Source organism: Syngnathus scovelli, chromosome 12 (assembly GCF_024217435.2).
Source record: "Syngnathus scovelli strain Florida chromosome 12, RoL_Ssco_1.2, whole genome shotgun sequence".
NCBI classification, from domain to species: domain Eukaryota; kingdom Metazoa; phylum Chordata; class Actinopteri; order Syngnathiformes; family Syngnathidae; genus Syngnathus; species Syngnathus scovelli.
Window position 1 is genome coordinate 2,507,052 of NC_090858.1, and position 23,399 is coordinate 2,530,450.

The 23,399-nt window shown below is 46.7% G+C and overlaps 5 long non-coding RNA genes across 8 annotated transcripts in view; 2 read left to right on the plus strand and 3 right to left on the minus strand.

Moving 5' to 3' along the window:
* The first annotated feature begins 1,993 nt into the window (after positions 1–1,993).
* Positions 1,994–5,220, plus strand: LOC125978696 (uncharacterized). 3 transcript variants are annotated; one of them, XR_007485120.2, is made up of 6 exons: positions 1,994–2,612; positions 2,733–2,790; positions 2,871–3,713; positions 3,814–4,211; positions 4,811–4,900; positions 4,966–5,220. It is a non-coding gene; the product is annotated as an uncharacterized lncRNA (long non-coding RNA). The 3 variants fall into 3 exon arrangements; XR_007485119.2 differs by having other exon boundaries at positions 1,995–2,612; positions 2,871–3,316; positions 3,602–3,713; positions 3,814–4,900; XR_007485118.2 differs by having other exon boundaries at positions 1,995–2,612; positions 3,814–4,900.
* A 524-nt stretch (positions 5,221–5,744) lies between these two features.
* LOC137840827 (uncharacterized) lies at positions 5,745–8,438 on the plus strand. Its single transcript, XR_011087921.1, has 2 exons — positions 5,745–6,027; positions 6,109–8,438. It is a non-coding gene; the product is annotated as an uncharacterized lncRNA (long non-coding RNA).
* Positions 8,439–11,942: 3,504 nt separating this feature from the next.
* On the minus strand, positions 11,943–14,640 carry LOC137840828 (uncharacterized). Its single transcript, XR_011087922.1, has 2 exons — positions 14,205–14,640; positions 11,943–14,134 (listed from the first exon to the last, which is right to left on the minus strand). It is a non-coding gene; the product is annotated as an uncharacterized lncRNA (long non-coding RNA).
* A 512-nt stretch (positions 14,641–15,152) lies between these two features.
* On the minus strand, positions 15,153–18,403 carry LOC125978969 (uncharacterized). 2 transcript variants are annotated; one of them, XR_011087823.1, is made up of 6 exons: positions 17,777–18,403; positions 17,599–17,656; positions 16,676–17,518; positions 16,178–16,575; positions 15,489–15,578; positions 15,153–15,423 (listed from the first exon to the last, which is right to left on the minus strand). It is a non-coding gene; the product is annotated as an uncharacterized lncRNA (long non-coding RNA). The 2 variants fall into 2 exon arrangements; XR_011087822.1 differs by having other exon boundaries at positions 15,489–16,575; positions 17,777–18,402.
* Positions 18,404–20,377: 1,974 nt separating this feature from the next.
* The window catches only part of LOC125978977 (uncharacterized), a 29,192-nt gene continuing 26,170 nt past the window's right edge, over positions 20,378–23,399 (minus strand). Inside the window, exon 6 of the long non-coding RNA XR_011087824.1 lies at positions 20,378–20,757. This is a non-coding gene — a long non-coding RNA (uncharacterized lncRNA). The remainder of the gene's footprint in view (positions 20,758–23,399) is intronic.

A 23,399-nucleotide genomic window follows, 5' to 3' on the forward strand; every position in this document is an offset into this window, starting at 1 on the left:
CCTCCAGCATTGGCTCATTTATGTACATTTGCTAACTGAATACACAACACTGATGACCAGAATTGGCAAAGTCAAACAAGAGCAAAACACAAGGTGACGTTATACAAAATGACAACTGTTGATCATTTTCAAGTATGATGATTCACAAGAATCAAGCTAACGAGCTAACAAGCACGCTCAAAAGCTTAGTCAGTGTTGTGTCGGTCCTCACAACACACAAATTTGAATTTGGAAGGTGTTCTCATTTTTTTCTTCACTTTGGTTCTTTTTATTGGATTTTAAAAAAAAATTGGTGTTAAATTCTATTTTCACGTGACACTGACTTTCAGCACAGGGATCGAATTTGCACCGGAAAACCTTGCCCTTGCTCTGTGACATCAAAGTGTCTTTAATAGGGAACAACTGGGCCTTGTTAACGTTTCCTTGTTAAATGAATTAATGACGTAGTTCTGGATTTACGTTTGACGCCGCACTGGTCTTTTGTCGAGCGTCTTTCAGCTTCGGTGTGGGGATGGGATGGGAAGGGAAGGGAAGGCAGTGGCGCTGGCTGTGTGGCGTTCTGCTCTGCGTGGCATTATTTATGGAGCATGGATAGTTTATGCCGAGCGATGCAGTCAGTCAATGAGAGTAAGGAAAGGGGAGCCCAGGCAGGGGAGGGGGGGGGGGGTGTTTTCCATGAAGGAAGCTGTGTTGTGGAATAACACACTGTGATAAAGATGTTTCCCCTGCGACATAAAACAGCAGGGAGTACCAACGGCCACTTTCTCTTCCAACTGACTGTGAGCCAACGCTTGTGTTGCCTTATATGCTCGCTCGCTCGCTCTCTCTTCCTCGCAGTTACATCATCATGGCATCTGTGTCATCATTTGTCTTGGACAATTAATTCAGCAGTCAGTGGATGGATGGATGGAGGAGAGGCCTTCAATGTTCCTGGAGACAACTGAAGGCTTCAAGATAGGGTTAGGCTTTCGAGTTGAGTTTGTCAATCTCAGGTAAGGCTTTAAAATTGAGGCTCAAAACCAATGTCAAGGCTTCAGATGTCTTAGTTTCCAAACTTGGGTTTTGTATTTGAGATTCAAGATGGAGAGACATTAAAAGAGATGAGATGGTCATACGTGGCGACATAAAGCTTCACTTGCTCTTGTCCATGCTTTCTTTATCCGTCTTGTAAAAAGATTTTCTTCTTCTTCGTCTTCCTCGGTGACCCTGAGCCGAGCTTCATCTCTGCGAGCGTCGCCGTTCGTCCTTGGCGTCCCGAGCGGCGTTAACGGCGGCGGTGAGTTGTGGCCGCGCCGTTAAAAGTGCGCTGCGGCCACAGTCAATGTTTATGTGCACCAATCAAAGGCAATGTGTTGATGTTATATGGTATTATGGACAAGGAGGCTGTGTAAAACATGACGGGACGCGGTGGGAGGGGGGGGGGGATTTATGGGCCATTGAGCTTTGGAGAAAAATGAAGTGTTGGGCTGGAAGAGCAAACGTGCGGATGAGACAGTTTGACGCTCAGGGTGCAGACTCATCAACGGACAAGGGATTTATTGGAGGATTTATTTGGGCTAGGGGATTTATTTGTGACAAATTTCCGTCTTTCACAGCATGGAGCAGTCGCTCAAAGTCTTAAGTCTGTCATAAGTTGGAAAATACATCATTTGTGCATACTGGCATGGATGTAATAACTGAGGTCTGTAGTTGGTACTTTTATTTTATATCAATTTTATTTGGAAAGTTATCAAAAAAGTTGTGATATTGAAAAAAATATCTAAATGTAAAACCAATTTTTTTTACTTAAAAAAAATCCCCTATTTTTTTAATTATTAATTGTAAACCTTTTTCGAGTCTTATGCTAAAGTCAATGCAAGAATTCAAAGTAAGGACGGTTGAGCTACTTTAGTTGACAACGAGCAGTCAAGACAAGTAAGCGTAGCCCACCAAAAGTGCTCGTCAGTCGGCCTTGTCACTCCAGAGAGCTGGCAACCCGGAGGACAAGCTAAATATTGTTCATGGCGCCCGTATGGTATGGATAGAAAGTTGGCAGTTTCGCTTTGTGGCTGTCAAGCGGGAAGAAGGATTACACACATTGCGGCGTGAGTCTCTGTGGCGCTCTGAAAAATGTCCAATTCACAGCAAATTGGACCGCACTTCCTCCTTCAATTGCCTGTTGAATTTCCTTGTGATAATCTGAGAGATAATCGCGCTCTCTTAGGCGGTCTGGTTGGAACTTTACAGCTCGCAGATTAAACCGAATAAAGTGCCTGAAAAAAATATCAATAAAATTCGACATATTTTACAGTGATTCCACAAAATTGGACCATTGGCATTATTCTCCTTAGTGATGTGCATTCCAGTTCTTTTGATTCTTTAGAATCAGTTCACTCAAAAGATCAACGGATAGTCCGAAGCAACCCTTTCCACAGTAGTCACCATGACAGGCGACCACCTGGTGGCGTCAGTGTGCCGAGCGCCGTTGGACGATCAGGAGAAGAAGATTTGAATCGACGGCTGTGACGTCAGGGCTTTAGGTCAATTGAAGACAGGTGCGCTCGCTCAAGGGGAGTTATCATAAGCAGGTGCCACCGAGCGCGGGCCGGCGGCGGCGGCGGACGGTTTCTCAGGTAAGCGAGCATGCTAGCAAATGTTTGTCGTCTCCTGCCGTTTCTCACGACGGCACGCTTTGTTGCTTTTTCTCACAAGCCTTTTTTTTTTTTTTTTTAAATTTATTTTGTTTGTCGCAGGATTGTCGTACTCTCGTGACTCGGCAACGTCACGTCCACCGCGACGGTGGGCCTGGAGGTAAATTGTTGGCCGCAGGCTATTTAGCCCGTGAGCAAATGTTTGCAGTTTCTTACGATGCCATTTATTATTTCTTGCAGGATTTTCCGCTGTCTAGGGAGTGCTTGAGGTTTCGGCACGACACGGCACGCCGCAATCCACTTTGCGTCGCGTCGTTGCGCGTTTTGGTGGTATTTTAAATGTCTTTCGGGGTTGCTTTTTTTCATGCTGGCCAGCGTTTTTTTCATTCGTCTGTCTGTAGACGGTTCGTAAATGACGCCGCTGATAAGCGCGTGTTTGTCTGACTATAGGAAATGTTAGTTTGACTCTAGTCAACTTAACCATTTTTTAAATTATTTTATATGATGCGTGTGCCATTTCCGTGTCATGCAAACTGGTGAATGCAACGTATGTTACGTCATGTCCAAATCGGACCAAATCCATTCAAAGATGGCGCCCGCCCGCTCTCGTTCCGTTACGCAACAAACATTTGCGCGTGTTATTTTCTCCCGTCTTGGACGCCGCCAACCTGGCTCATCTGTCCAATGTGAGGGGAGTTGATGAATGATGAAATTAAAATATGAATTATAATCCTGAATAATTATCATAATTTACTAAAATGTGACGATTATATATTTTTTCAAAACTCTACTTAGAATGTATCAAATTCAAATATGAACTATAATTTTGATCAATTATCATAACTTACTACAATATAATATTTTTTTCAAATGTAAAACTCCTAGTATGTATAATTGTTGGTAAGAAATCATGCCATTGGCACTCGACTCAATGTCTATTTTTGTTGCAATCATTTGCTTGTCTTTTGTAGCACTAAAAACTGCCGCCCAGCCAGCATCCTTCTATACAAAGCAAGCAGGAGGCTCTTGAAGGAGCCCTTTCAGTGATGTTGAGGACACTGAGGAAGAGTAGTCCTAAATCAGGTGAAAACCTGTTTTTGTCAAGTTTCAACTTCCCAACACACAATGGTTGTCGAGTTTTAGCTTCCCAGCACACAATTAATGGCTGTCTGTGTTTTTGTAGGCTGCAATAGGAGCCGAATGGGATAATTCCATATGAAAAGGCACAATGGCCTATCCAAAGGAGCCATGGCCTATCCAAAGGAGCCATGGCCTATCCAAAGGAGCCATGGCCTATCCAAAGGAGCCATGGCCTATCCAAAGGAGCCATGGCCTATCCAAAGGAGCCATGGCCTATCCAAAGGAGCCATGGCCATATGCAAAGGAGCAATGGCCATATGCAAAGGAGCAATGGCCATATGCAAAGGAGCAATGGCCATATGCAAAGGAGCAAAGGAGCAATGGCCATATCCAGTCAAGAATCAAGCATCGCGCTGCAAAAGTCGACGTGTGCGGATCATGTGCCCAGGAGGGGGCAGTGTGGTTGCCTTTGGTTATGGGTGCACGACGGAAAGGTTGCAGGTGTGGACAGTGTTTAGGGCTCTGATGGTCGGTCTTGCTTTCGAGGTGCGCTGTGGTTGTGGCTGGTCTGGATCCAGCGTTGTCTTGTGCTTGGTTGCCATTGACGGCCCACTTGGGGGAGGACCTGGTTCCGTGGATGGACACAAAACTGAACTTTGACGTGGAGCCGAATGTCCAATTTTGCCATACGACTTGTACCATTGTGTATCTTTTTCTAACCTGCCACTGTCGTAGTTGCTGCGTTCTTTGTTCTTACCCCTCGGTGTAGGGTGGCGTCGGAGCGAGCCGATCCCGAATGTCCAATTTTGCAATTTGACTTGTGACATTTTCTTTTTCTAACCTGCCACTGTTGCACTTCCTCTAACCCTAACCTACCACTGTGGTACTTGCGTTCTCTGTTCTCCCCTAGGTGTTGGAGCGAGACGGTCACATTTTGTGTCTTTTTCTAACCTACCACTGTCGTGCTTGATCTAAGCCTAACGTACCACTGTGCGTCCTTTGTTCTCTAGGTTTAGGGCGCCGTTGGAGCGAGCCCGTCCACGAGGAAGACATAATGATGCGAGCAGCGCCCAACTCATTGCATGTTCTGCCTTTTGCAGGCCGGACGCAAAAGGGGGGGAGCGCACGACCCGACCCGGCCCGATCCGACCTGGCGACGGTAACCAAGAGTGGCTAGCCGCTGTGATCAAGTAAGCAAGTGACCTACAACTTGGGGTGCTCTTTGAGTGTCTAACTTTTGTTTCTGTTTCTGCAGATGGCGACCGGGACGCGACAGCATCTGATCAGAGATGGACGGACCACTGTGGCATCACTCTGAAGTAGCAGAGTTGTGAGGGAGACCCGCTTCCCTGGAGGCGTCGACCTGCGTAGCTTCAACATGTGAAATGGATTTTTTTTTTCTAATTCACACCAGCGGTGTCCAAATGTCTGTTTGAGGGCTGCATACTGAAACAAATTGAGAATTCTTTGACACAAATTCATTAAATCAATCACGGAATGTTGCCATTGATATTTAGCGCTACAAAGCAGTGTTGTGTTCATTCGTGTGGTGTGTTGATCAAGTTGGCCCGAGGCTGCCATTTGGACACCAATGGTGACGTGTGTGTGTAGGGCTGCACGTGTATTGGAAAACTGCCATATGGTGGTCTAGGTTATTGACATGCACTTTAAGACAGCAAAATTTTTTTTTTTCATGTCTCAAATGAAACATGTTTTCTTGCCTAACTATTTGTAATGAGTTAAGACGATAAGTCATTGATGTAAGTTAGTTAACTAATCTAACTGATCTCATTGCGATCAAATAGTTAACCTCCATCCAAGAATTGTCCACAACTTGCCTCAATGCAGTGGTCTGGCCCAATACTGCCATACTCATTGATTTTCCAAAATGTTGTGCAGCCCTCATTGAGTGCCAAACGCGCAAGCGCAAGCGACCGCGCAAGCGACGGCAAGCGCAAGCGACCGCGCAAGCGCAAGCGACCGCGCAAGCGACCGCGCAAGCGACGGCAAGCGCAAGCGACCGCGCAAGCGCAAGCGACCGCGCAAGCGACCGCGCAAGCGACGGCAAGCGCAAGCGACCGCGCAAGCGCAAGCAACCGCGCAAGCAACCGCGCAAGCGACGGCAAGCGCAAGCGAGACTTTTGTGCTTGTCTTGCAAGGTGGAAGAGACGATGTATGAAACGAAGAGCTGGTGGACGGAGGCACCCAGACCCGTGATTGGTGAGCGGGTTGCAAAGGAAGGAATCACCCAAAGAAAGCAGTCGCCAAGTGTTGAAGAGGAGCCTGACGCATGACTGGCCAAGGCTGGCCAGAGGCGGTGACATGGCAATCCAATCTGCAAGCGTAGTGTACACACTGGTTGGGTTTAATTTGATTTCCTTATTTTTCTGCCTTTCAGCTGGCAGCGGATGGGGCGAGCGCCAGCCTGCACCGAGGGGGACTGGGCTGCACCCACAAGACCAGGGAGGGGGCAGGTAATGAGTACGTTGACAGAAGTGAACCGCATGCAACTGAGCGCCGTTTGTCTTTTTGCACTTGTGCGAGGCGAAAGACGAGTCCAACACCGGCCGGAGCAGACCCGGACCTTGGCCCGTGACGAGCGGCCCACACGAGACTGATGGGTGCAGATGCAGCCAGCGTTCCGGGGGAGTATGACTTTCTTTTTTCTTTTGTGCTTTCCCTACCCCTGTCTGTTTGAATAGGGTAACTTGTAGCACGCACGGGCATTTGGGTTGCTGTGACCCTCTAGATACGAATTGGCAAAGTAGACAGCCCCTGCCTCTCTCCCTCCCTCTCTCTCTCTCTCTCTCTCTCTCTCTCTCTCTCTCTCTCTCTCTCTCTCTCTCTCTCTCTCTCTCTCTCTCTCTCTCTCTCTCTCTCTCTCTCTCTCTCTCGCTCTCGCTCTCGCTCTCTCTCGCTCTCTTTCTCCAATGTGCCCGGCAGTACCTGCATGGCCTGGTGCACTCAGGATGGAACGTGGCTATACCTTGCCCTTTGTGGAATACCAGGGTATAATGTCTGCCAGACTGGGTCCCAGTGTCGTCGACGGTGTCGAGGACGAGGAGATTCTCCGTGACGCTCTACGTGACGTCACGTTTTCCTTTTTTTCCCTCTCGGGGCCAAGCCAGCTCTACTCAAAGGGAACTGGCCGGTTGCGCTTAAGTGCGCACCAAAGCCTCTTCTCATCTCCCCTCGCTCTCTCCCTCCCTTTTTGTAAGGGGTTAAACATTTCATAACCCGGACCGCTCCACATAAAAAGAAAACAAACGTTCATGTATGCATACGCAATTAATAAAGGGAGCTTAAAATAGGAGCAAGCTTTAATAGACGGGTAATGAGTACGTCCACAGAAGTGAACCGCATGCAACAGTGCCGTTTTTCTTTTTGCAGTGGCACGAGGCGGAGGATGAGTCCAAACGTCGAATACCGGCCGGGCGGGGAGAAGCCAACCATCGGCCGACCTTCACCCGTGATGAGCGGCCGACACGAGACGGACGGGTGCGGATGCGGCGAGGGCAAAGCGCCCAGCCAGCATTTAAGGAGAGTATGACTGCGTTTTTTCTTTTGTCCTTTCTTTCCTTCCCTCCCTTCCTCCACTTTTTCACTGGGTGTGCACACTGGCTATCTGCATGATGCCTCTTTCTTTCTCTCTCAGCGCCGTGTCATTTTGCAATATTGTTGTTTTACTGTTGTTTTTTTAATCATGAAATGAACTGTTTGTACTGTAATTGTGTGTGTGTGTGTGTGTACCACTGAACTGCAATTAAACTGTGAACTGAATTCAAGTGGTCCATTTTAAGCATTGGCAGTCTATCGTGCATACAAACTGGAATCATTTGAGACATTCTCAATGACAAGACAATTGTAAAGTTAGGCTGAAACAAAATTGACTTAAATATGCAGTGTCAGGCCTTGTGTTTATTTATTTAACTACACAAAGAAAAGCTGCATGCATTCTAAATTGTTGACAAAAGCCAAGTAGCCAGACACCCATAGATGCAAACGACAAGTGTACAAACGGTCTCTGTTGCGGTCAGTAAGTCATCCATGGCAACCCTGCTTTAAAATGGCCACCGAACTCAGAATCTTGCAGAACGTTGGTACATTTTTCTGTAAGAGTAAAAAGCTGTTATTTGAATCTAGTCGGAGCCATTTTTTGGTTTGTTTTCAATCGTCATGCATCATGTGGGCATTCTTGTGAATAAAATCAACAGTGTGTTTGCTTCCTTTTGGTGGTCTTGTAAATAAAGTCAACTTTGGGGTCAGTCATCATTCGCGATGTACCTCAATCGATGGTGCATCTCTTGAATGTGGAACTTATTGCATGTTTTGTTACAGGGCTTGATGCCTTCATTGGCTGTCTGACTACAAAAAAGGCTGTTGCTGTCCAGTCCAGGTTGCTGCTATAGTCAATTGAATTTATAAACATAGCGTGTAACTTCCAGGACTTTAGCTTTCGATTCAAAGCCGAGTTGCGTAACTACACGGCCAGCCTCGGCACATGTACTGGGTGGTACCACCCAGTTCAGAGTGAAGTAAAGGCCAGAGTGTCCTTTTTCATACCGGCATCCTTATGAAATTGACCATATCAGAAAGGCTAGATGAATTCCAAGTGCTGCCACCGAGTAGCAGCATATTTGCCTCAACCTGTCTGATTCTGGGTCAATGCGATGCACCTTTCGTTGTTTTGCCCAAAACAACCTAAGAAATAAAGAAGTACTGCTGTTATCTCGCCAGTGTGCATGTGTGTTAAAAGTACAAAACAAACTCATTTGCATGATAGACATCTAAACCACATGCTAGATATTTGCCTCAACCTGTCTGATGCTCTATTCAACTGTATGCGATCATTTTTAACAATTTTAATCATTTAAATTTTTAAGTACATTACAAATGATAGGCGCCCCAATTAGACAGCTGGGTCAATGTGACCCATCTTTTGCGGTTTGTTCTGCCCAAAGCAACCTAACAAATACACAGAAGTACTGCCGCTATCTCGCCAATGTGCGTGCCTCTAAAATGTACAAAGCAAGCAAATTCATTTGCATAATAAACTTCCAAACCACATGCTAAAAAATATTCATGTGATGCAGAAAGTCTTCTGTAGCTTGCTAAGATTTGCCAATTTGAGCAATGCCGTATCCGAACTCGAGGCTGGGGGTTGCCCGTCCATGTGCCTAATCGCTCGGGCATTGATACATCGGCAATGTCAAGTTTATTTGTATAGCCCTAAATCACAAACAGTCTCAAAGGGCTTCAGACAAAAATTGACAATTATTCTCAAAGCATCCCCTGATCTTAAGCTCCCAATGCTTCTTTCTAGGTCTCCTCATGTCCTCAGCACTGCAAACCTTTGTGCCGGTACACCATATGAAGTAAATGACGGAATATGTTTTTGTTTTTTTAACACCTTCTCTAATGTGTATCAAGCATACCAGATGGTGTTTTAGAACAGCCTAGAATATTAAGTTGCAAAAAGTTTAAAAAAAACTTTAAAAAAACTTACTAAAGTTTAAAAAAGTTATTGATTATATATTTGCTCCAAGGAGGGAGTATTGACAAACGTCACCTCCTTCATAGTCTGCGCATTGTTGTGTGCTTCGCAGCGCGGTGCAGAGCGCAGGCGGCGCAGGCGGCAGGGTGCGCAGGCGGCGCGGCGAGCAGGGTGCGCGGCGAGCAGCGAGCGCAGGCGGCGCGGCGAGCAGCGAGCGCAGGCGGCGCAGGCAGCAGGGGTGGGGAATCGAACCCTGGATCTCAGGTGTTCGAGCGCAGCGACGGAGCCACTCGCCAAGCGTGGCGAGCTCGGCAGTCACCCCGCTTTCACTTCGAGTCATTCTTACACGTTCAGTATTGCGCTCCGCGCGCGCTGGGTAAGTACAAAAGAGAACTGGCGGCCGCCAGCTGCCAGGTCACACTGGTCGACCGGTTCGTGACACGGCCTCATGCCCCGTACAGCCCTGGTTCGATCCCAGTGGTGGGAACTTTCTCCGGCCCCCTTTTGTAAGTGTCTGAATACATGCATATAGGTTGCATGTCGACGCATTTATTTATGTATAAACGTCCAGTGTGGCCCCGCCTGCAAGTGGGCGGGGCGGTGCAGCTGGCCCCGCCCCCATGGAATTGGCCCCGCCCCTGGCCCCGCCCCCTGCCCTACAAAAAGACAGTAGGGTAGGGGGCGGGGCTCCGCCCCGCCCCCTGCCCTACAAAAAGACAGTAGGGTAGGGGGCGGGGCGGAGCCCCGCCCCCTGCCCTACAAAAAGACAGTAGGGCAGGGGGCGGGGCGAAGCCCCGCCCCCTGCCCTACAAAAAGACAGTAGGGTAGGGGGCGGGGCGAAGCCCCGCCCCCTACCCTACTGTCTTTCAATACACTATAAAAAGACAGTAGGGTAGGGGGCGGGGCGAAGCCCCGCCCCCTACCCTACTGTCTTTTTATATATATATTTTTATGTATATATATATATATATATTTTATATATATATATATTTTTATATATATATATATAAAAAATATATATATATATATATATATAAAAAGACAGTAGGGTAGGGGGCGGGGCTTCGCCCCGCCCCCTACCCTACTGTCTTTTTATAGTGTATTGAAAGACAGTAGGGTAGGGGGCGGGGCTTCGCCCCGCCCCCTACCCTACTGTCTTTTTGTAGGGCAGGGGGCGGGGCTCCGCCCCGCCCCCTACCCTACTGTCTTTTTGTAGGGCAGGGGGCGGGGCTCCGCCCCGCCCCCTACCCTACTGTCTTTTTGTAGGGCAGGGGGCGGGGCTCCGCCCCGCCCCCTACCCTACTGTCTTTTTGTAGGGCAGGGGGCGGGGCCAGGGGCGGGGCCAATTCCATGGGGGCGGGGCCAGCTGCACCGCCCCGCCCACTTGCAGGCGGGGCCACACTGGACGTTTATACATAAATAAATGCGTCGACATGCAACCTATATGCATGTATTCAGACACTTACAAAAGGGGGCCGGAGAAAGTTCCCACCACTGGGATCGAACCAGGGCTGTACGGGGCATGAGGCCGTGTCACGAACCGGTCGACCAGTGTGACCTGGCAGCTGGCGGCCGCCAGTTCTCTTTTGTACTTACCCAGCGCGCGCGGAGCGCAATACTGAACGTGTAAGAATGACTCGAAGTGAAAGCGGGGTGACTGCCGAGCTCGCCACGCTTGGCGAGTGGCTCCGTCGCTGCGCTCGAACACCTGAGATCCAGGGTTCGATTCCCCACCCCTGCTGCCTGCGCCGCCTGCGCTCGCTGCTCGCCGCGCCGCCTGCGCTCGCTGCTCGCCGCGCACCCTGCTCGCCGCGCCGCCTGCGCACCCTGCCGCCTGCGCCGCCTGCGCTCTGCACCGCGCTGCGAAGCACACAACAATGCGCAGACTATGAAGGAGGTGACGTTTGTCAATACTCCCTCCTTGGAGCAAATATATAATCAATAACTTTTTTAAACTTTAGTAAGTTTTTTTAAAGTTTTTTTTAAACTTTTTGCAACTTAATATTCTAGGCTGTTCTAAAACACCATCTGGTATGCTTGATACACATTAGAGAAGGTGTTAAAAAAACAAAAACATATTCCGTCATTTACTTCATATGGTGTACCGGCACAAAGGTTTGCAGTGCTGAGGACATGAGGAGACCTAGAAAGAAGCATTGGGAGCTTAAGATCAGGGGATGCTTTGAGAATAATTGTCAATTTTTGTCTGAAGCCCTTTGAGACTGTTTGTGATTTAGGGCTATACAAATAAACTTGACATTGCCGATGTATCAATGCCCGAGCGATTAGGCACATGGACGGGCAACCCCCAGCCTCGAGTTCGGATACGGCATTGCTCAAATTGGCAAATCTTAGCAAGCTACAGAAGACTTTCTGCATCACATGAATATTTTTTAGCATGTGGTTTGGAAGTTTATTATGCAAATGAATTTGCTTGCTTTGTACATTTTAGAGGCACGCACATTGGCGAGATAGCGGCAGTACTTCTGTGTATTTGTTAGGTTGCTTTGGGCAGAACAAACCGCAAAAGATGGGTCACATTGACCCAGCTGTCTAATTGGGGCGCCTATCATTTGTAATGTACTTAAAAATTTAAATGATTAAAATTGTTAAAAATGATCGCATACAGTTGAATAGAGCATCAGACAGGTTGAGGCAAATATCTAGCATGTGGTTTAGATGTCTATCATGCAAATGAGTTTGTTTTGTACTTTTAACACACATGCACACTGGCGAGATAACAGCAGTACTTCTTTATTTCTTAGGTTGTTTTGGGCAAAACAACGAAAGGTGCATCGCATTGACCCAGAATCAGACAGGTTGAGGCAAATATGCTGCTACTCGGTGGCAGCACTTGGAATTCATCTAGCCTTTCTGATATGGTCAATTTCATAAGGATGCCGGTATGAAAAAGGACACTCTGGCCTTTACTTCTCTGAACTGGGTGGTACCACCCAGTACATGTGCCGAGGCTGGCCGTGTAGTTACGCAACTCGGCTTTGAATCGAAAGCTAAAGTCCTGGAAGTTACACGCTATGTTTATAAATTCAATTGACTATAGCAGCAACCTGGACTGGACAGCAACAGCCTTTTTTGTAGTCAGACAGCCAATGAAGGCATCAAGCCCTGTAACAAAACATGCAATAAGTTCCACATTCAAGAGATGCACCATCGATTGAGGTACATCGCGAATGATGACTGACCCCAAAGTTGACTTTATTTACAAGACCACCAAAAGGAAGCAAACACACTGTTGATTTTATTCACAAGAATGCCCACATGATGCATGACGATTGAAAACAAACCAAAAAATGGCTCCGACTAGATTCAAATAACAGCTTTTTACTCTTACAGAAAAATGTACCAACGTTCTGCAAGATTCTGAGTTCGGTGGCCATTTTAAAGCAGGGTTGCCATGGATGACTTACTGACCGCAACAGAGACCGTTTGTACACTTGTCGTTTGCATCTATGGGTGTCTGGCTACTTGGCTTTTGTCAACAATTTAGAATGCATGCAGCTTTTCTTTGTGTAGTTAAATAAATAAACACAAGGCCTGACACTGCATATTTAAGTCAATTTTGTTTCAGCCTAACTTTACAATTGTCTTGTCATTGAGAATGTCTCAAATGATTCCAGTTTGTATGCACGATAGACTGCCAATGCTTAAAATGGACCACTTGAATTCAGTTCACAGTTTAATTGCAGTTCAGTGGTACACACACACACACACACAATTACAGTACAAACAGTTCATTTCATGATTAAAAAAACAACAGTAAAACAACAATATTGCAAAATGACACGGCGCTGAGAGAGAAAGAAAGAGGCATCATGCAGATAGCCAGTGTGCACACCCAGTGAAAAAGTGGAGGAAGGGAGGGAAGGAAAGAAAGGACAAAAGAAAAAACGCAGTCATACTCTCCTTAAATGCTGGCTGGGCGCTTTGCCCTCGCCGCATCCGCACCCGTCCGTCTCGTGTCGGCCGCTCATCACGGGTGAAGGTCGGCCGATGGTTGGCTTCTCCCCGCCCGGCCGGTATTCGACGTTTGGACTCATCCTCCGCCTCGTGCCACTGCAAAAAGAAAAACGGCACTGTTGCATGCGGTTCACTTCTGTGGACGTACTCATTACCCGTCTATTAAAGCTTGCTCCTATTTTAAGCTCCCTTTATTAATTGCGTATGCATACATGAACGTTTGTTTTCTTTTTATGTGGAGCGGTCCGGGTTATGAAATGTTTAACCCCTTACAAAAAGGGAGGGAGAGAGCGAGGGGAGATGAGAAGAGGCTTTGGTGCGCACTTAAGCGCAACCGGCCAGTTCCCTTTGAGTAGAGCTGGCTTGGCCCCGAGAGGGAAAAAAAGGAAAACGTGACGTCACGTAGAGCGTCACGGAGAATCTCCTCGTCCTCGACACCGTCGACGACACTGGGACCCAGTCTGGCAGACATTATACCCTGGTATTCCACAAAGGGCAAGGTATAGCCACGTTCCATCCTGAGTGCACCAGGCCATGCAGGTACTGCCGGGCACATTGGAGAAAGAGAGCGAGAGAGAGCGAGAGCGAGAGCGAGAGCGAGAGAGAGAGAGAGAGAGAGAGAGAGAGAGAGAGAGAGAGAGAGAGAGAGAGAGAGAGAGAGAGAGAGAGAGAGAGAGAGAGAGAGAGAGAGAGAGAGAGAGAGGGGGAGGGAGAGAGGCAGGGGCTGTCTACTTTGCCAATTCGTATCTAGAGGGTCACAGCAACCCAAATGCCCGTGCGTGCTACAAGTTACCCTATTCAAACAGACAGGGGTAGGGAAAGCACAAAAGAAAAAAGAAAGTCATACTCCCCCGGAACGCTGGCTGCATCTGCACCCATCAGTCTCGTGTGGGCCGCTCGTCACGGGCCAAGGTCCGGGTCTGCTCCGGCCGGTGTTGGACTCGTCTTTCGCCTCGCACAAGTGCAAAAAGACAAACGGCGCTCAGTTGCATGCGGTTCACTTCTGTCAACGTACTCATTACCTGCCCCCTCCCTGGTCTTGTGGGTGCAGCCCAGTCCCCCTCGGTGCAGGCTGGCGCTCGCCCCATCCGCTGCCAGCTGAAAGGCAGAAAAATAAGGAAATCAAATTAAACCCAACCAGTGTGTACACTACGCTTGCAGATTGGATTGCCATGTCACCGCCTCTGGCCAGCCTTGGCCAGTCATGCGTCAGGCTCCTCTTCAACACTTGGCGACTGCTTTCTTTGGGTGATTCCTTCCTTTGCAACCCGCTCACCAATCACGGGTCTGGGTGCCTCCGTCCACCAGCTCTTCGTTTCATACATCGTCTCTTCCACCTTGCAAGACAAGCACAAAAGTCTCGCTTGCGCTTGCCGTCGCTTGCGCGGTTGCTTGCGCGGTTGCTTGCGCTTGCGCGGTCGCTTGCGCTTGCCGTCGCTTGCGCGGTCGCTTGCGCGGTCGCTTGCGCTTGCGCGGTCGCTTGCGCTTGCCGTCGCTTGCGCGGTCGCTTGCGCGGTCGCTTGCGCTTGCGCGGTCGCTTGCGCTTGCCGTCGCTTGCGCGGTCGCTTGCGCTTGCGCGTTTGGCACTCAATGAGGGCTGCACAACATTTTGGAAAATCAATGAGTATGGCAGTATTGGGCCAGACCACTGCATTGAGGCAAGTTGTGGACAATTCTTGGATGGAGGTTAACTATTTGATCGCAATGAGATCAGTTAGATTAGTTAACTAACTTACATCAATGACTTATCGTCTTAACTCATTACAAATAGTTAGGCAAGAAAACATGTTTCATTTGAGACATGAAAAAAAAAAATTTTGCTGTCTTAAAGTGCATGTCAATAACCTAGACCACCATATGGCAGTTTTCCAATACACGTGCAGCCCTACACACACACGTCACCATTGGTGTCCAAATGGCAGCCTCGGGCCAACTTGATCAACACACCACACGAATGAACACAACACTGCTTTGTAGCGCTAAATATCAATGGCAACATTCCGTGATTGATTTAATGAATTTGTGTCAAAGAATTCTCAATTTGTTTCAGTATGCAGCCCTCAAACAGACATTTGGACACCGCTGGTGTGAATTAGAAAAAAAAAATCCATTTCACATGTTGAAGCTACGCAGGTCGACGCCTCCAGGGAAGCGGGTCTCCCTCACAACTCTGCTACTTCAGAGTGATGCCACAGTGGTCCGTCCATCTCTGATCAGATGCTGTCGCGTCCCGGTCGCCATCTGCAGAAACAGAAACAAAAGTTAGACACTCAAAGAGCACCCCAAGTTGTAGGTCACTTGCTTACTTGATCACAGCGGCTAGCCACTCTTGGTTACCGTCGCCAGGTCGGATCGGGCCGGGTCGGGTCGTGCGCTCCCCCCCTTTTGCGTCCGGCCTGCAAAAGGCAGAACATGCAATGAGTTGGGCGCTGCTCGCATCATTATGTCTTCCTCGTGGACGGGCTCGCTCCAACGGCGCCCTAAACCTAGAGAACAAAGGACGCACAGTGGTACGTTAGGCTTAGATCAAGCACGACAGTGGTAGGTTAGAAAAAGACACAAAATGTGACCGTCTCGCTCCAACACCTAGGGGAGAACAGAGAACGCAAGTACCACAGTGGTAGGTTAGGGTTAGAGGAAGTGCAACAGTGGCAGGTTAGAAAAAGAAAATGTCACAAGTCAAATTGCAAAATTGGACATTCGGGATCGGCTCGCTCCGACGCCACCCTACACCGAGGGGTAAGAACAAAGAACGCAGCAACTACGACAGTGGCAGGTTAGAAAAAGATACACAATGGTACAAGTCGTATGGCAAAATTGGACATTCGGCTCCACGTCAAAGTTCAGTTTTGTGTCCATCCACGGAACCAGGTCCTCCCCCAAGTGGGCCGTCAATGGCAACCAAGCACAAGACAACGCTGGATCCAGACCAGCCACAACCACAGCGCACCTCGAAAGCAAGACCGACCATCAGAGCCCTAAACACTGTCCACACCTGCAACCTTTCCGTCGTGCACCCATAACCAAAGGCAACCACACTGCCCCCTCCTGGGCACATGATCCGCACACGTCGACTTTTGCAGCGCGATGCTTGATTCTTGACTGGATATGGCCATTGCTCCTTTGCTCCTTTGCATATGGCCATTGCTCCTTTGCATATGGCCATTGCTCCTTTGCATATGGCCATTGCTCCTTTGCATATGGCCATGGCTCCTTTGGATAGGCCATGGCTCCTTTGGATAGGCCATGGCTCCTTTGGATAGGCCATGGCTCCTTTGGATAGGCCATGGCTCCTTTGGATAGGCCATGGCTCCTTTGGATAGGCCATGGCTCCTTTGGATAGGCCATTGTGCCTTTTCATATGGAATTATCCCATTCGGCTCCTATTGCAGCCTACAAAAACACAGACAGCCATTAATTGTGTGCTGGGAAGCTAAAACTCGACAACCATTGTGTGTTGGGAAGTTGAAACTTGACAAAAACAGGTTTTCACCTGATTTAGGACTACTCTTCCTCAGTGTCCTCAACATCACTGAAAGGGCTCCTTCAAGAGCCTCCTGCTTGCTTTGTATAGAAGGATGCTGGCTGGGCGGCAGTTTTTAGTGCTACAAAAGACAAGCAAATGATTGCAACAAAAATAGACATTGAGTCGAGTGCCAATGGCATGATTTCTTACCAACAATTATACATACTAGGAGTTTTACATTTGAAAAAAATATTATATTGTAGTAAGTTATGATAATTGATCAAAATTATAGTTCATATTTGAATTTGATACATTCTAAGTAGAGTTTTGAAAAAATATATAATCGTCACATTTTAGTAAATTATGATAATTATTCAGGATTATAATTCATATTTTAATTTCATCATTCATCAACTCCCCTCACATTGGACAGATGAGCCAGGTTGGCGGCGTCCAAGACGGGAGAAAATAACACGCGCAAATGTTTGTTGCGTAACGGAACGAGAGCGGGCGGGCGCCATCTTTGAATGGATTTGGTCCGATTTGGACATGACGTAACATACGTTGCATTCACCAGTTTGCATGACACGGAAATGGCACACGCATCATATAAAATAATTTAAAAAATGGTTAAGTTGACTAGAGTCAAACTAACATTTCCTATAGTCAGACAAACACGCGCTTATCAGCGGCGTCATTTACGAACCGTCTACAGACAGACGAATGAAAAAAACGCTGGCCAGCATGAAAAAAAGCAACCCCGAAAGACATTTAAAATACCACCAAAACGCGCAACGACGCGACGCAAAGTGGATTGCGGCGTGCCGTGTCGTGCCGAAACCTCAAGCACTCCCTAGACAGCGGAAAATCCTGCAAGAAATAATAAATGGCATCGTAAGAAACTGCAAACATTTGCTCACGGGCTAAATAGCCTGCGGCCAACAATTTACCTCCAGGCCCACCGTCGCGGTGGACGTGACGTTGCCGAGTCACGAGAGTACGACAATCCTGCGACAAACAAAATAAATTTAAAAAAAAAAAAAAAAAGGCTTGTGAGAAAAAGCAACAAAGCGTGCCGTCGTGAGAAACGGCAGGAGACGACAAACATTTGCTAGCATGCTCGCTTACCTGAGAAACCGTCCGCCGCCGCCGCCGGCCCGCGCTCGGTGGCACCTGCTTATGATAACTCCCCTTGAGCGAGCGCACCTGTCTTCAATTGACCTAAAGCCCTGACGTCACAGCCGTCGATTCAAATCTTCTTCTCCTGATCGTCCAACGGCGCTCGGCACACTGACGCCACCAGGTGGTCGCCTGTCATGGTGACTACTGTGGAAAGGGTTGCTTCGGACTGACTATCCGTTGAAACTTTCAACACCGAACATGTTTGGATGGAGGATACTCTATCAATATGACCAAATCTCCTTTGGTTTCCGAGCAGGCTCTGGTCGAGTGGTTAACGCCATTGCCTTCAATCAAATGAAAATATTTGTATCAAGAGTTCATCCTAAAATGAATTGTTCTTGCAAAAATTCTGCCGCCGTTGCAGTGCTCCCGTGGACTCATTTTCAAGTCAGTTGCTAAGAAACACCACACCGTTGCACAGAGACAATTCTTGAGTCATATCAAATCAATGATTTTCAAACGGGTCCAAACAAGTTTTTCCCTCATGGCTACAAAGAGCTTTAGATCTTTTCGTTCACTCTTGTTCACTGAAAACATTCGGTCTTTTGAACCCATCGTTCACTCACGAGCCAACACTACACCGCAGTAGTGATACACACACACACACACACACACACACACACACACACACACACACACACACACACACACACACACACACACACACAATGATACGACAAACACGATGACACGACTTTTCACGCACCTGCACTTAACGAGGGTCACTTGGAAAACATGTTGGAACGCGGCCCCGAGGACGAGAGCTTGACACCTGTGACCTTTGACCATGATATTTCCCTAATAAAGTGGCCTGTTATTAGGCACACTTGAAAATGGCGGTGTACCTAATGGAGTGTCCGTGTGATTCCCTCATTCACTGATTTATACTGGAGATGTGCATTCCAATACGTTGAAGTGAACTGAATCTTTAGAATCGTTCACCGAATCGTTCGCTACACTTATTTATTTTTACCTCGTGTAGTGTACCTATTGAAGTGTCCATGAAGTGTACCTAATCACAGGCCACTGCATTAGGGAAAAAGCTTAAGTGAAAGTGAAAAGTGCCACACCTGCCCTCACCCCCAATTGGCAAATATAAAAACAAGGAATAAAACACCAGACAAGTTTTAATAGAAATGTTTATTAAAATAATAATAAAAGTAAATTTCAAACCAGCAATCTAATGTGAAATTGCAGTAGATATATTGGATAACAATATTTAGACGTATATATGCATACACGTTATTTAAAAACTACTATGTGTTATACTACTATACAGTTGTGTTTACCAGCTCAGTGGCCATGTGTTAGAGTGTCCGCCCTGAGATTGGGAGGTTGTGGGTTCAAACCCCGGCCGGGTCTTACCGGGAGACTATAAAAATGGTACTCATTTCTTCCCTGCTTGGCACTCAGTGTAAGGGGTTGAAATGGGGCTCCCCTGCTGCTCACAATCATTGGGACTTTTATTTATAAAATCAAGTTTACCCAGGGAGAAGCATAATCTCTCCATTTTTGCATAACGGCGCATCCCTTCATGCAATAAAATTAGCCGTTAGCTTGGAGAAAACGAACACAAAAGAAGTAGTGTTTCAGTGAGTAGTTCTTTTTTTCCTTGGCAAATCGTAAATCGACATTCTGGCTTACATAGTTCACGCCAGGAGGGAGACGCAACACGTTCACTGACTGAGCCGTTGATGCACGGGAAGGCAGTTCACCCATTGACTCGTTCACGAACGATAAAGTCAGGATTCCTTCCGTCGCTGATCCGTTCTCGCGATGAACTGGAAATGCAAATCACTCACTCACTGACTCGTACTCTCACAGATCCGTTTGGTTCGTGAGCGGGAAATGTAATTCACGACTCGTTCGTAAACAGGAAGTTACGTCATTTTCTTCTTCGTTTTGTTTTACGGCGGTGGCACCAGCTTCAATGCGCATTACCGACACCTACTGGTTGAAGTCATATGAACGGAAAAAAGAACGAATCACTTAAGGAAGTAATTCGTTCACTGAAAGCATTCGTTCTTTTGAACGAATCGTTCACTCACGAGCCAACACTAATTCACCTGTATTTTTCACACAGAATGCTGCAAAAGATGTTTCACACGGCAACACGGCATGAACCAATCTGTGGCCAGAATTAGGTTGAGGAGACAATGAGCACATTGTCTCTGACAGCAGTGACTATAAAAGCCTTCAAAAACGTTCTTGGACTTTGTATGTTTTGACAGGCACGACCAAGGTGTGAGGGAGTGCTCCACAAAAACGTTGCTGAGAATCGCTGACACGGCGAATGATGACATCAAAGCGGATCAAATCATTGCAGGATTTGATATCAGCACATCGGGGGGGGGGGGGGCGGGGGGGGGGGTGCTGGCGAGCCAGATAAAATACGTCGCAGTTTGTTTGCTAAAAGCATGAAATATATCTGGGAAATTTCAAGCAGAGGGAAAAGTGCACACATCCATCACGGCTTGTTGCTTCTCCCTTATGACTTCTTGCGCTTATCGCCTGTTCCACATTTCATCAAACGGCACATTCCTCAGCAACGGTTTATGTTGTTGACTTTTATCAGACCCTTTTAGGACATGTAAAAGGAGTTTTGCGCTTATCCCGGAGATGAGAAAAAGATGGGCAGAAAGAGAATACAGTGGCACAAATGGAAGTCAGCTTGACCTCTTCTCATGCACAGAAGAAGACAACATGAAGGCATCTGAAATTCTTGTCGCTCGCCCAACATTCTGTGTTGGTCACTTTCACAAAGTCCAATGACACAGGACAGTGTGAAAGGATCTTAAGATGGACAAAACATTTTAGGTGACAACCGCTCCATGTCAGTTCCTTTCAGACAGTCCAGCGACACAAACGAAGATGGGCAGTTTTGGGGTCTTCCTTTTCATGGCAACAATATCCCACTTGGCCAGATTCTGTGTGAAAGGCACAAAGAAATACATTAAATACAATATGCTATTTTGTACCAAAAGAGGCATAAAACAAACTTTTTATAAATATGTTACATCATCACATTAATAGTATCCAGAACTGTGTGGTCCATCATCCAAATCCTTTTGTCTCCAAGGAAAGTAGATACGATTTCTCTCCTTTTCTCATTTTTCCAGTGCGAGCCACAGAACTAAATCCACCCAAGGTGCTTCCAGACAGAACGCCGTATGTCATGTCAGCGCCGGAGCCCGACGCTAGCTCAGGAGGACAGACGGATGCGAGTAGACTTGGAGGAGGTTGCGCGCCGAGGGGATTTGCTGCGGCCTATTTCATGTAAGGCAACGGCGCTGTCTCGGGAGTTGGGTCGTCTCGTGGGAGCCACATGTGGACTGCGGTGCTTGGACTGTCACTGAGGTGATGAACACCAACTTAAAGAAGAAACTAAATTGCCTCACTTTGAGTCTTTCATGTCGTTGTACTGTTAAGTGCTAGCAAAAGCTGTTAGCGCTAAGATTCTCCAGTATTGCAATTACTGATGGTGTTCCACAAGTGTCTATCCTAGGACTACGGCTTTTTATTCTTTTTTTTGCATGACTAATTAAAAACAAGTTTACCGTTCAATAAACAAAATGAAAAATCTCTGATCGCACGCTTGCTTTTTTTTGCTCAACTTAAAGAGAACTATCAATCAAACATTCTTTCATCTTGTGTTCAAATGGTGGTGTACTTAACATCTCTAAGTGTCTATTCACTGACCGTACAGCAAGAAAGTGCAAAAACGCTTTGAATTCACGAGTGAGCGGCCTACTAGGCCGATCAGATGGCGTGCGGCAGATGATGGAACACTTATTGTGATACTTGACACTTGGAGTTGCAACAAAAGAGAAGAAGAAAAAAAAAAGCCATTTGAAAGCATCCTTGGCAGCCGCGTTGGAAAACGTGTTTCCTGTTTGCGACCGCCAGTCAAGACAGGATTTGGAAAACCACAATAAAAGTTTGGATTCAGGGCTGAAAGCTTTTTTTCCCCAACAGAGTCAGAGCAGCTCCAATGTCACGCCGGCTTTGCAAGTTTTGAATCACCTGTAAATTTCTCATTGTGTTTTTTTTCCTTTTGCAATCTAAAACAGATCTCAGGTGTCTTACATTTATAAAAGTGACTTTTTATTATCTTGTACATAAATAGAAATAAAAGCTGTCCAACTATCAAGTGTGAAGTTTTACACAGTACTCAATTTTGTAAATGAGCTCAAGTGTGACATAACAATTCAGCAAAGCATGTCCCAATCACAGATTTTTTCAACTAAGATTAAAAAAAAAACAAGTCTGTTTTAATTTCACACTTGATGGTTGGGCAGAGCCAACTATTTGGATACAAGCTATTAAAAAAGTCAGTGTGACATGACATCTCCCAGGACGTAAACAAGCACACGGAGCAACTGGAGGCCGCGTTCAAAAATGAAAGAACTTGAAAACTCTTCACTTGAAATAAAAGTCATATTTGGCATTTCTTCCCTTGAATTATGATTCTGTTTCCCCCTCGCGCTTTTGCAATAAATCACGTGATGACCAAAAGTGTTGTGAGCTTCAAACTACGAGGAATGGTAGACGGCGAGATCAGATGTCTTCGATGGAGCTCATACGCACGGCATGCTGATGACTTTTGTCGAAATGAAGACGAATGGCGACGTCGCCGCAGCGCTCTGGTCACCCAAACACATGTGGCTGATATTGGCGAGGGTGCAGGGGAGTGATTAAAAAAAAAAAAAAAAAGCGGAGGAGGTCACGGAGAGGCTACCAGCACATGGAAAAACAGTTAGAAAAAGGAAAAAGACTTTATAGTGTTAAGTTCCAATTTTGTGTTTGTCCAATTACACGCTTAAGTTATGGACATTTAAAAAAAAAAAAAAAAAAAAAATAATTTATATAAATATAAATAAATATATAAATATATATATATAAATATAATAAATATATAAATAATAAAGTTGTTCCTTTTTTTCTCTGTATATTAAAACATGTTCGGCCGAAGGGCAAAGAGCTAATGTGTTTGATTTAGCTACTTTTGTTCATTTCGTTTCAGTTTGACGCACCGACAAATCATCATCGAGATAAAATCTAATCGTTATTTGTGTTGATGGCTTCCAATAGATGACTCGTGTTGTTATCGTTGGCAAAATATCCAGTCGACGTCGTAAGTTACACCCGGATTCCCAGTAAACAACGTCTCTTTTTAACGTTAAATCGTAAAAATGACATGTACGTCGTTCGCTAGCGAGCGAGTGGTGAGACACATGGGTTCGAACGGAGTACCTTTCCCCTCGATTCTTTTGCTCTTCTTCCTTCTAAATCAAAACATTTGCCGAAGTGTCGGGGTGAGGCGGAGGACAGCGCGTCTTGTAAAACATATGCACTTAATATCCAGCTCGTAAAACTTGTACAATTAAAAGCTATTTTGGAAAACAGAGAAAGGGAGAGAAATATTTATGCGTCTGGCGCTGGATAAAGGTGGTTTTATCTCGGGGCAGCGAGGGCCCGCTGGGGCACAGGTAACAACTGTCAACAGGCCGTGGAAGGGTGCTGAAACGCTGTGGGGGCTCGCGGCGGGGTCCGGCCAGATGTGAGGGCG